Here is a 10,869-nt window from a genome sequence, read left to right as displayed (position 1 = left end):
AGAACTTTATCTAGCATATTTAACGAAATGTGCAATGAAAAACTAAAAGCCTGATTCTTCACTGCCCTCCACCTGTTTGTAGATATTTATCCCAGTGTACAGTGAATGCAAAGTGCATGTAAAATACAATCAAATCTGAATACAAGGAATTCTACATTTACAGAATGCCAGATGCACAACTGTGCTGAACTACTAAAAGGTAAATTTCAGCACACAATCAACTCGTTTCATAGATATACCTGGAATAGTATTTATTTCATAGCCCAGGGGAAGATTTGGGTCACATTATTGTAATTTGAAAAATAATCCATCAAATTCATCCCTGGGGTAACTCTATTTAGTAGAGTTAGACCAGGGATAAATTCAATCCCATTGTCTTTCAGTGGCAGTTCCACTGTGAAATTTCATGTTAGGCATGAAGCTAACTTGGGTCTCCACACCACTGCATTTGCCCTTTCTTCTCCTGTTTACCGTCGATTTTCCTTTAAATGTCATCCATCCTGATGCGTCAGATCACTGGGAACACATCACATTTCATTGCATGGCATTAAGACACTCTTGACACTTGGCATCCAAAATAAATAAGCATAGTGAATCTTCCGTCAATAGCGCCAAGCACCAACTTAAGCTCAGGAATGAAATTCTCCCCAAAACTGAATAAAATATGAAAAGCATTTATCCCATTTTCAGTGAGTAAATGCTGTGTCACAAAGTTAGTGCCGTACTTAAAAATCACACAATAGCATATTAATGAATAGTTTTTTCCTTAATTCTACTTCACTCTCTTTAGTATTTTATGATGCACATCATGTAAATGTTCCTCTGGGGTGAAATAGCAATAAATCTTTAATAAACTGTGAACAACATTTCTGTTGGAGTAACAAATACTTTGCTACAAAAGTGTTACAGATAAATTATATTTAAAATAAAGAGAGCGATATTATTAAAAGGTTTGCCTCTTTCACCAGAGATATGCCTCACATTTGAGTTTGCCAGGAATTAAACACCAATAAATCTTTAATGAGGTATGAATGAATATACCAATCACTTGAGAGTTATTGACACATCAATATCCATAGGATAGTATCTTATTAAACTATTGCTGTGCCTTCCTTGTTAGGCTTTATATATTCAGTATTAATAATGCATGAGCATTTTAAATTCATTTCTGTTGTTACATCCTGTCCTTACTCCTGCAGCAACATTACTAAACCTGATTTTATAAATATCATTTTCTCAAGACACATATGTTAAGGGTGACTGATACTGAAGAGTAACAACTTTAGCCCAGTTTAAAATTCCTGATTTATGGCTGATACATAATGTATGGTTTAACAAACAAATGAACATTTTTAAATGCTCTTCTTACGAGGTGGGCCCAAGAAGGAAGCATAAATCTCTCCTTTGCAAATTTGAGACATATTTATTGATTACAAATTTGCTAAGATACAAGAGCGCTACAGGTGTGCACGCTGATCTTATCAATCTGACAGCAGCTTTCAGAAAACTCCCATTGCAGTAGCATCCACGTCTCTCTTTCGCTTCCACCTGTCAATTGCTGTTATAGTGAAATCATGCTCCTATACTGATTGAGAGCACACTGTGTCCCTACAGATAGGGAGAACTCTGTTCCCTTTGGCTTCTGTCTTCCCCTGACACTGTGCCACTTTCAACTGATTTCTACCAGACCAAGACAAGGAGAGGTTCTTCAGTGACACTGCCCTGCTGCTGTCCTGCCAAGTCATTCAGTCAAGCATGTGAAGCAGAGTTGGTGAGAAATGAAGCAGTATGAGATTTATGCTTAGCAGATGGGAGATTTAAACTACTGGTAGGGCTCTTATTCCCATTTTATGGAGTCTGAGTCCTCTATGGCTTGTTTTAGCTGCTCGCCTACTCATTGTATCACCCTACACCATATTTCTATTATTTATTCATAGACTCTGCGCTGGCAGTTGAAGGATTCCATATCACTTTATAACTATTGATCAATTATTCTTCACAGCACCTGTGTAGGCTAGGTCAGTATTATGTCCCATGTCACAGATAAGGACACTGAGGTACAGTGAGTTTAAGTAATTGTTCAGGTTCACACTGGTAGTCCCTAGAAGACTCAGGATTTTCTGAATCATAGCTAAAAGAACATAGTTAAAATCATCTGAATCTTTTGTTAAAAATAAATCTTTCCCCTTCCAGATATGGGAGTTTTATTGTTAATTATTAATACATCTCTCTCACGATTTAACGCTGTCCTCAGGAGCCAAAAAATCTTACCGCGTTATAGGTGAAACCACTTTCTACTGAACTTGCTTTAATCCACCGGAGCACACAGCCCCACACCCCCGGAGAGCTGCTTTACCGTGTTATATACGAATTCATGTTCTATCAGATCGCGTGATATCGGGGTAGAGGTGTATTATTATTATGACCACACTTTACATTAAAGGATACATTTATCAATAATTTATAGACAGTTAATAGATCATTAATATTTGTTTTAATAAATGGTTAATAGTTATAGAATATTGGAGAGTCCAAATGGTCAATGGGTTGCTTAGAACCTCTATAATAACATCTATCAAAGTTTAGTATATAATCATATATACCACACAATACTCATATCTGTATCATACCTCGGTTTCTATTAATCATTTATTAACCTTTTATAAATGGAACCTTAATATAAAGTGTGACCATTAATATTATTTAAATTGTAGTAGCCGAGACACCTCAATTACGAATGTGCTAGGCTTTGTGCAAAGACTCATAACAAAAAGACAGATTGTAAGTTCTTTGGGGCAGAGACTAAGCCTAAGGTAAGAGACAAAAGATTGGGGAAGCACTTGGTATCAGTGAAAATTATAAGCAGTGTTGTAAGTAATAATCACAGCACCCCAGTTGCCTTCTTCCTGCACCTCACAAAGGTACATTGTGTGTGTCACACAGGGAAAGAGACATTTTTATTCAGTGATCAGTCAAAATTTGGAACAAGCTACCCAAAACAGTGTCAAAATTAGTATCAAGAGTAAGTCTGTGGTAACTCAGATGAGAACAAAACAGATGGAAAGGTTTCTTCCTCTTGAGCATCTTTCCTCTGGGTCTGCTGTGTGGTTCTAATGGCTATACTGTTGAAGACAGTGAATCCCTCTCTCTACCAAGGTCCAGCCAAGGTTTGCACAGTCCCACCCCTTGCTGCTATACCCTGGGCTCCTTCCGGCCCAGCCTTTCTCAGGCTTTCTTCCCCACAACTTCCCTGGGTTGACTCAGCTTTCAGTAATAGAATCCCATGGCTTATTCTCCCCTGCAGACCCTCTCCAGGCAGCTCCCTTCTGCTACAAATTCCCTCTCTTTAACCATCCTGTTCCTATCCCACAAGCCTTCATGATCAGTTAAGCCTGAATCTCTGTCCAGGTGCAGACAGGTAACATAACTGGGCCTCTCAGGCCCACATCAACCCATTCAGGGCCTGCTTGGATACACATCCTATCACACCCCCTTAGAAGGGCAAAAGCCCCTCTGGGCACATACACACAAGAAGGGAGAATGTGGGGCTGACAGGTGGCCATGCTCTTATTCTTCCCTAGTTATCTTGCCACTCACCCCCAATGTACCACTCTGCTGCTCACCCTAACCCCCGTGCTTCCACCTGAGCCCCTCCAGCCTCTCTTCCCCTTACCTACCACCCATCTCCACTTCCCCTTCCCACATAACCCCTCTTCCTTAGCTGCAACCCCACACCCCCTCCCTCTATTTCTCTACTCTTCTGCCCCATAATTTCTCATCCTCTCCCAGGAAACAATATAACGTGGGGGTGCTGGGTGGTGTTGGTGGCCTATGGTATACAAGAGGTCAAACTAGATGATCTAGTGATCCCATCTGGGCTTAAACTCTATGACTATGTCTATAAGCATTCACATGTCTAATTTTTTTTCCTCAAAGACTTTGAGGGGTTAGAATGCACTGAGGAGCTGGCGTTCACCTGACCCCCAACTTCTATCCACACCCATCACGATCCATCCCCCTTCCCATAACTCTTACTCTTTTACTGCAGCCCAAAACCCCTCTCCCCCCCCTCCTCAGCTCCCTAATATGTCTCCCCTCCCAGGAAGTATTACATTCCCCCCAAAATAAAACTGCCACCCACGCATTGAGACCATTTTAATCCACATCACATCAATAGTTTGTTCTCTAGCTCTGCACAAAAAAAAACCACTTTGAAATATTTTGGGGAGGGAGGGGCGAGTCCAGGGCCACTTACCCTACCCTGCACCTCCTGAGGCACACCACATTTCAAAGAAATCGGATTAAGCAAGTTGATTTTAGAAGACTTAGAAAAGGTTGACCCTATAGTCAGTGCTTAATTTGTGCTGGGGCTTCCCAAGGCTGAGCCCTGCCATCTGTGGGCTTGGCAGTTCATAGCCCCAGTACCTCTGGGTTTGCCATGTCAATTATGAAAGTAAAAAATTTCATGAGTCCCTGCACCTCTTTCATTACAAATTAAGCACTGCCTATAACATTTAGGCCCAAATGAACTAGGTCAAGGGCTCTCACTTAGTGCTATACTGCCGGGATTCTCCCACAATTAATCTACATTGTCATTCCATAAAGTTTTATCAAGAATGCTGTAGTAATTCTAACAGAATTTGAACCAAGTGCCTGATCAAAGAGCTGGTAGAACAGAGTTTGGATAGATGGTGGGCAAAGCGTGAGGTGTGGGGGAGGCCTGGATGGAGATTATCAGTTTCAGGCTCTGTTCACTCAGCTCCCTTCAGACACCTCCAACAGGTTACTTATCCCACCTCTTAAGATGTGATGCAGCAGCCATCTGCTGCCAATGGCTTCTGGCACCTCAGATTCAAAACTCATTTATTATGATTCACATAACACAACCTGGGGGGCACCTCAAACCACAGTGCAGAGCAAAGTTTATAAAAACTGTTGTGAGTATATCTTGCATGCAGCTGGATCCCACAGCAAGCCAGAACAGATCTAGAACAGCTCCAGAGGGCTATTCATGGGGTTGACACAGTAAGCTGTAGGGAGAGAGGGAGAAATGGTGTGTTGGGGGAAGGTAATGTCTCTCAGGAAAGGATGGGGATAAACTGCCAACTGTCCAGAATTGCGGCATTTATCGTCATGTTTACATCATTTCAGTTTACACGAGTGTGTAAATAGACAATACTGTACATAAAAACAACCTATTTAAATACATACAAAACAAGCTGAACTCCGAATATTAATCCGTACGGGTGACTTTAAATCTTATTAAAATATGTGGAATCTGTTTGGCCCACACAAGTTGTACATAGGTTTATGTGGCCCTCCTGTATAATAAGGTGGGTATCACCATTGTAAATGAAGGGAAGTATGACACTGTAGTATTGCTGTAGTTAATGCTCAGGGATTATTTCCTTTCACCATAACAGGTGACCATGTAAACTACTGTTTAGATACAGATCCGTTGAGGAATTTGGATATGATTTCAGAGATCAGAGGGGTAGCCGTGTTAGTCTGGATCTGTAAAAGCAGCAAAGAATCCTGTGGCACCTTATAGACTAACAGACGTTTTGGAGCATGAGCTTTCGTGGGTGAATACCCACTTCGTCAGATGATTTCAGAGAGGACATTTTCCTGGTATACTAGACAGTTCTGTCAATAACTGTGGTATTTCTCTTATCTGCTCATAAAATCCCAAATACTGTGAGTCTTTTTTGAAGTTATTTGAGGCTTTGATTCCACTTTGTGTGAGACTAGCTTGTTTAGCATGTTTAGTTTAAAGTTGAGAACATTCAGTTCTAGTATCTTCCTGCATGAGAGGGAGTAAATTTTTTATACTCTGCTCACTTCTAACTGTGGTTTCTGCAGAAGGAGTGAGGTGATATGTAACAAATTTACTTTCCCGAACAAGGGCTACAGAGAAAGGAGGAGGGATACTTCAGCAAACCTTAGCCCATGTTTATTTGCAAGTTTATTCATGCAAAGACCTACTGTTCCAAATGAAGCAACTTTATGGAGGATACATGCTTACCCTTTTATTATTCTGGTTGCAGCTGTAGTGTCTGGTTTCCACTCTATTACTAGTAGGGGCAAAGGTGAGTCCATTGAATTTACTTTGTAGGTTCTGTCTGTGTCTGATAAAGTGTTTCAACTTCCAGTTTAAAAGATTTTATTTAATCAGTTCCAAGAGCTGAACAGCCACTCCTGCATATCTTTTTAACACTGGGCAAAATAATTTTAAATGCTCAGCTGTAAAATAAAGCATCAGCACAAGAAATGCGGCATTTAGTATATATTTAAAGAGAAGTGAGTGGCTTTAAGTGTGAAGAAAAATGTAATAATAAAAATTTGCATTTCCCTTAATACATTCATTAAGCCTCACAACAGCCCTGTGACATAGGTACGGTTTACCATCCTCATTTTACAGATGCGGAAACAGAGTCACAGCACATTTATTAGATTAATGATTTGCAGGGCGAAAAATATGATCTAGGAGCCCTAAATCCCAGCCCCCTGCTGTAACCATTGCACAGTGATGATTTCTTTGAGGTTTAACTAGTGCCATTTGGGAAATTCTCTGTTATAATTAATTAATACCAATAGCGTGTTTGGAAGAAGTCTCTGGCCATCGAAGAGGTTAATGGCTTTTGCTGTGCTGCAGACTGTGGCAAACTGAAACTTCATGGCAGCTGTAGGGGTAAGTACAAAAAGCCAAGGTCACTATCATCTAAGTGAAAATTCTTGCAGCACCACCAGTATTTGGCCCTATGAAACACACTATTGGAGTTCTGATTCCATGCCTCAGTGATCAATGGTAGCCACTTACACCACCCTGCACTTTACGTTGTCCTGCAATTACAACACACTTATCCTTTATCACCTTGTGGGTTCACATCTCACTGCCAACACCAGTATAACAAATCCATGACCAGCTAGGACTTCCACTACAGTCATCATGCTGCCACAGCCAATCGGAATTCCACGGGGGGGCCAAGGAAAGCAGTTGGATCCTGTTGCTCCGAAGGCAGAGGACTGTATTACTTGAACCACAGGAAAATCTGTGTAACTTGCCATCTTTAGGAACTGACAAAGTGCCTCACCATGGTATCCAAACATAAAAAAAGTCTTAAAAATACAGTGAGAGGCTGGCACTTAGTTCAGTTCTCTGTCTTGCTCTAGGTGAAATCTTGTCCCCCTAACTTGAGCGCATCTACCATTCTTTGTCTTGATGCAGGTTAACTCATACCTGTTATTACTGGGCACATTTCCCCCTCTCCTGAAACTCGTTAGAGAAGGAGGTGAGAGCGTTTCACAGTATGACCTGAAAACATCAAGGGTTGGACTCTCTCTGATATCCTTTGGGAGGTTGTTTTAAAGTTTGGGACTAGCTGTTAGTTGAGCTGCTACTAATCATCTCCTTTATACAATACATCTGTACGCTACACCTTCAGCACATTACATCTTGCTCTGTTTTTGCCGTCTATTTATGTCCAGTTCTTTCAGCCACTCTAAGGATATCATTGGAACAATTCCCATAGCTATAGAACGTAAGATCGGTATACAGAAATGAACGATCTTCAATATATTAATAACATTCTTCATATTTCAACTTTTTGTGTAATTGCAGTGACTATTTCATAATTAATATACACACCAATCATTATTTTAATGTAATTTGCCAATCAGAGTGATTAATTGTAGGTCAAGGCAGAATTCCATTAGTATTTTCATTACTGTCACCAAAAGAGGTAATGTCAGTTAAGTAATGGATGCTATATACCCTGCAAATGTCCAAATAGAAAATGTGAATTAAGATCTCCATTTAAAAGCTTGTTGAAACAGAGTGTGTATATAAATACACAGAAAGCATGGTGCAGATTACATTCTCTTAAAAATTAATAATTCATTTAATTTAGGCATTTCTACGCATCTCACAATAACTAAAAGCTATATCAAAATTCCATCTAGATAGTGAAGCTATGAGACCTCTATCTAGTGGAACATAGTTAATTCTGTTCACTCTTGTGGCCCCACTCCTTCCATTATCCAAATCAAGATGACTGTATAAAATTACTTTGGTGCAGTGTTTTTCCCAAAACCAGAGGGTGCTCTCCTGTGGAAGTTCTAAATTCTTCCATAAAGAATTCTTAATTCTTCAGTTAAGTCTGTCCAGGACTTTTGGAAATTTGGCACTTAACATCGACTACTTCATATTGAATGCTGAGCGTTAGATTTTTCAAAAACACACCTGTGTTTTTGCATGCAACATGAACAACTGCGACTGCAGTTTGTATTTTCCCTCATTCTTAAATCACAATTGTGTGTCCATTTACTTATTTTGCACTTCTTTTATACATGCAGTTAAAATATCTGTATGTTTGGAAAGTCTGTTATTTACTATTTGTAAATATTTTGCAGTGTTAAAAGGCCCATATTAGCTTCCTAGTCTGATTGTGTCAGACACTGTACACACATACAGTGGGTCCCTAGCCCAAAGAATTTACAATCTATTTTAAGGCAAGACAGAACACTTGAGTGTGATAATCAATCTGAGGAAAGGCAGAGGATGAGGTTAACAGTAAGATCCTATGTTACACATGGATGGTGTCAGATCATGTTAAAAAGGTGTGGTGTTGTTGTTGTTGTTTTAATAAATAAATAAATAAATGTGAACTATCCCCCAACTACTGCTCAGTCAAGCCAACTCTTGTCTGACATCTTATAGACATCATAGCACAAATGAAACTTGAGAAGGGATTTGAAAGAAGAGAAAACAATGAATGCTCTTAGGAATTAAGTTGGGAAAGGTGTTCAGTATACATTACAGGGTAGTATGGAAAAAAACATGGGGACATTTGTAGGAGAAGCAGACAAACGTTCCTATACTTCTGGCATCATTGCCAAAATGATGAAAAAAAGCGGATAAGTAGAAAGGGACAGTTGAGAAGAACATTACAGAGGAGGAGAAGGAACAAGAATTATTGCAGTGGAAAACAGAGATTCAGCAAAGAGATTGAAAGGGAGTTGGAGAGATGACAACAGTGATTGATGGGTAAAAAGCATGATTTTAGCAGCTATGTCTTGTATGGATTGGAACAGCACTATGAGCATCTCAAGATCATCAAGGTGAAAGAGGCTGTTGTAGTTAAGAAAGGTGATATTAGATATGTAATTTTAGAGTACTGCACCTACCTCGGAATTCCCATGCTAGTTTTATCACCTTCTCCTATTTCAAAAATAATTTTTTTCTCCCCTGTTGCTGTGTGAAAGACCCCCAATAAGGGAAGCTAACCGTACAATGGAACAATTAAACTGACTGTACACAGAAGAGCTGTCACTTAACAAAGAAAAACAGAATATATAGAGTTTCAGTTAAGATGATCAGTTTCAGTTAAGGTATTTCTGATAATAACAGAAGACAACATATATTCATCCAGACGTGTGATTTCTTTTTTCAAACTGATCTCCCTGTAATGAAAGCAGAGTGAAATTGGGAAGCATCCAGATAAAAGACAAAACATCCCTGGAAAGACCAAAGCAGTGCTGAGACTACTCATCATTTTCTGGTAGCCAAGCCCTTTCCCAATCCCTGATCAGCTTTAAATTCCACCCTATCATGTGGCCGACAGCATGAAACACGTTTAAATTCATAATACAATAGATTAACACAATTAGACCCAAAAATTGGCGAATGAGATCATTTTATTGAGTGTATTGGTCTCAAGCAAAATTGGCAGACAAAGAGTTGCACTGTTTCATTTGATGTCTCATGGAGGAGAGAGAAAAAGAACATTAAGTGATGCTTTGATCTTTTCCTTATCCTCTTCTGTCACCACCGAAACCCTCCAATTGTGAAAGCCTTTCATGCTGGCTCTGAGATTTTGAGGGATTACATTTTCCTTTTTTGTCCCATCAAAACTGACTATTATGGCACCAGTTGAAGGTTTGGACAGAAATCAGTTACTTTAGGAGAAAGACTGTACATTTATTGGGCTAGCCACTCGAGTCCATAAAACTGTCTTGCTCCTGCCCCCCATTACAAATGATCAGGCCCAGAATCAGTGCAGCTATGTGAGCTCTAAAGAATTGCAAACGTTGCCAGCAATTGCTTTTGTGTGGTCATTTCATTTCCTTAGCATGTTCATGTGCTAGGAATTATTTGGGGGCAGTTCTATGGACTGTGTAATACAGGAAGCCAGACCAGATCAGGGATCGGCAACCTTTGGCACGTGGCCTGTCAGGGTAAGCACCATGATGGGCCGGGCTGGTTTGTTTACCTGCCGCGTCCACAGGTTTGGCTGATCGCAGCTTCCACTGGACGTGGTTTGCCAATGGAGGCTGCGGGAAGCGGCGTGGGCCAAGGGATGTGCTGTCTGCAGCTTTCCAACAACCTCATTTGACTGGAACGGTGAACTGCGGCCAGTGGGAGCCGTGATCGGCCAAATCTGCGGATGCAGGAGGTAAACAAACCAGCTGGCCCACCAGGGTGCTTACCCTGGTGAGCCGCGTGCCAGAGGTTGCCGATTCCTGGACTAGATGATCACAATGGTCCCTTCTGGCCTTCGAATCTATGAATCTAGGTACATTGAGGGACTGGAAAGCTCCAGCCCCCTAAGCAAGAGACCAAAGCAGATCAGGTATTTCAAGTGATTAGGTGCAATGGCTTACCTAGGTAACTGTGTGATTGTATTATGGTTATCCTTCTTCTCCCTCTTTCCTATCATCTGTTACACTCATGTCTAGTTTCAAATCAGAGTGTAGGTGGCTGTCTTCTTGCGTGCTTTTTCAACATCTAGTGCAATCGAGACTCTGGTCCTGAACAGGGTCTTTCGGCACTCCCACAATACAAATAATAACTAACAGCAACAATAAAAT

Source organism: Chelonoidis abingdonii, chromosome 1 (assembly GCF_003597395.2).
Source record: "Chelonoidis abingdonii isolate Lonesome George chromosome 1, CheloAbing_2.0, whole genome shotgun sequence".
NCBI lineage: Eukaryota > Metazoa > Chordata > Testudines > Testudinidae > Chelonoidis > Chelonoidis abingdonii.
This window is presented reverse-complemented; position numbering follows the sequence as displayed.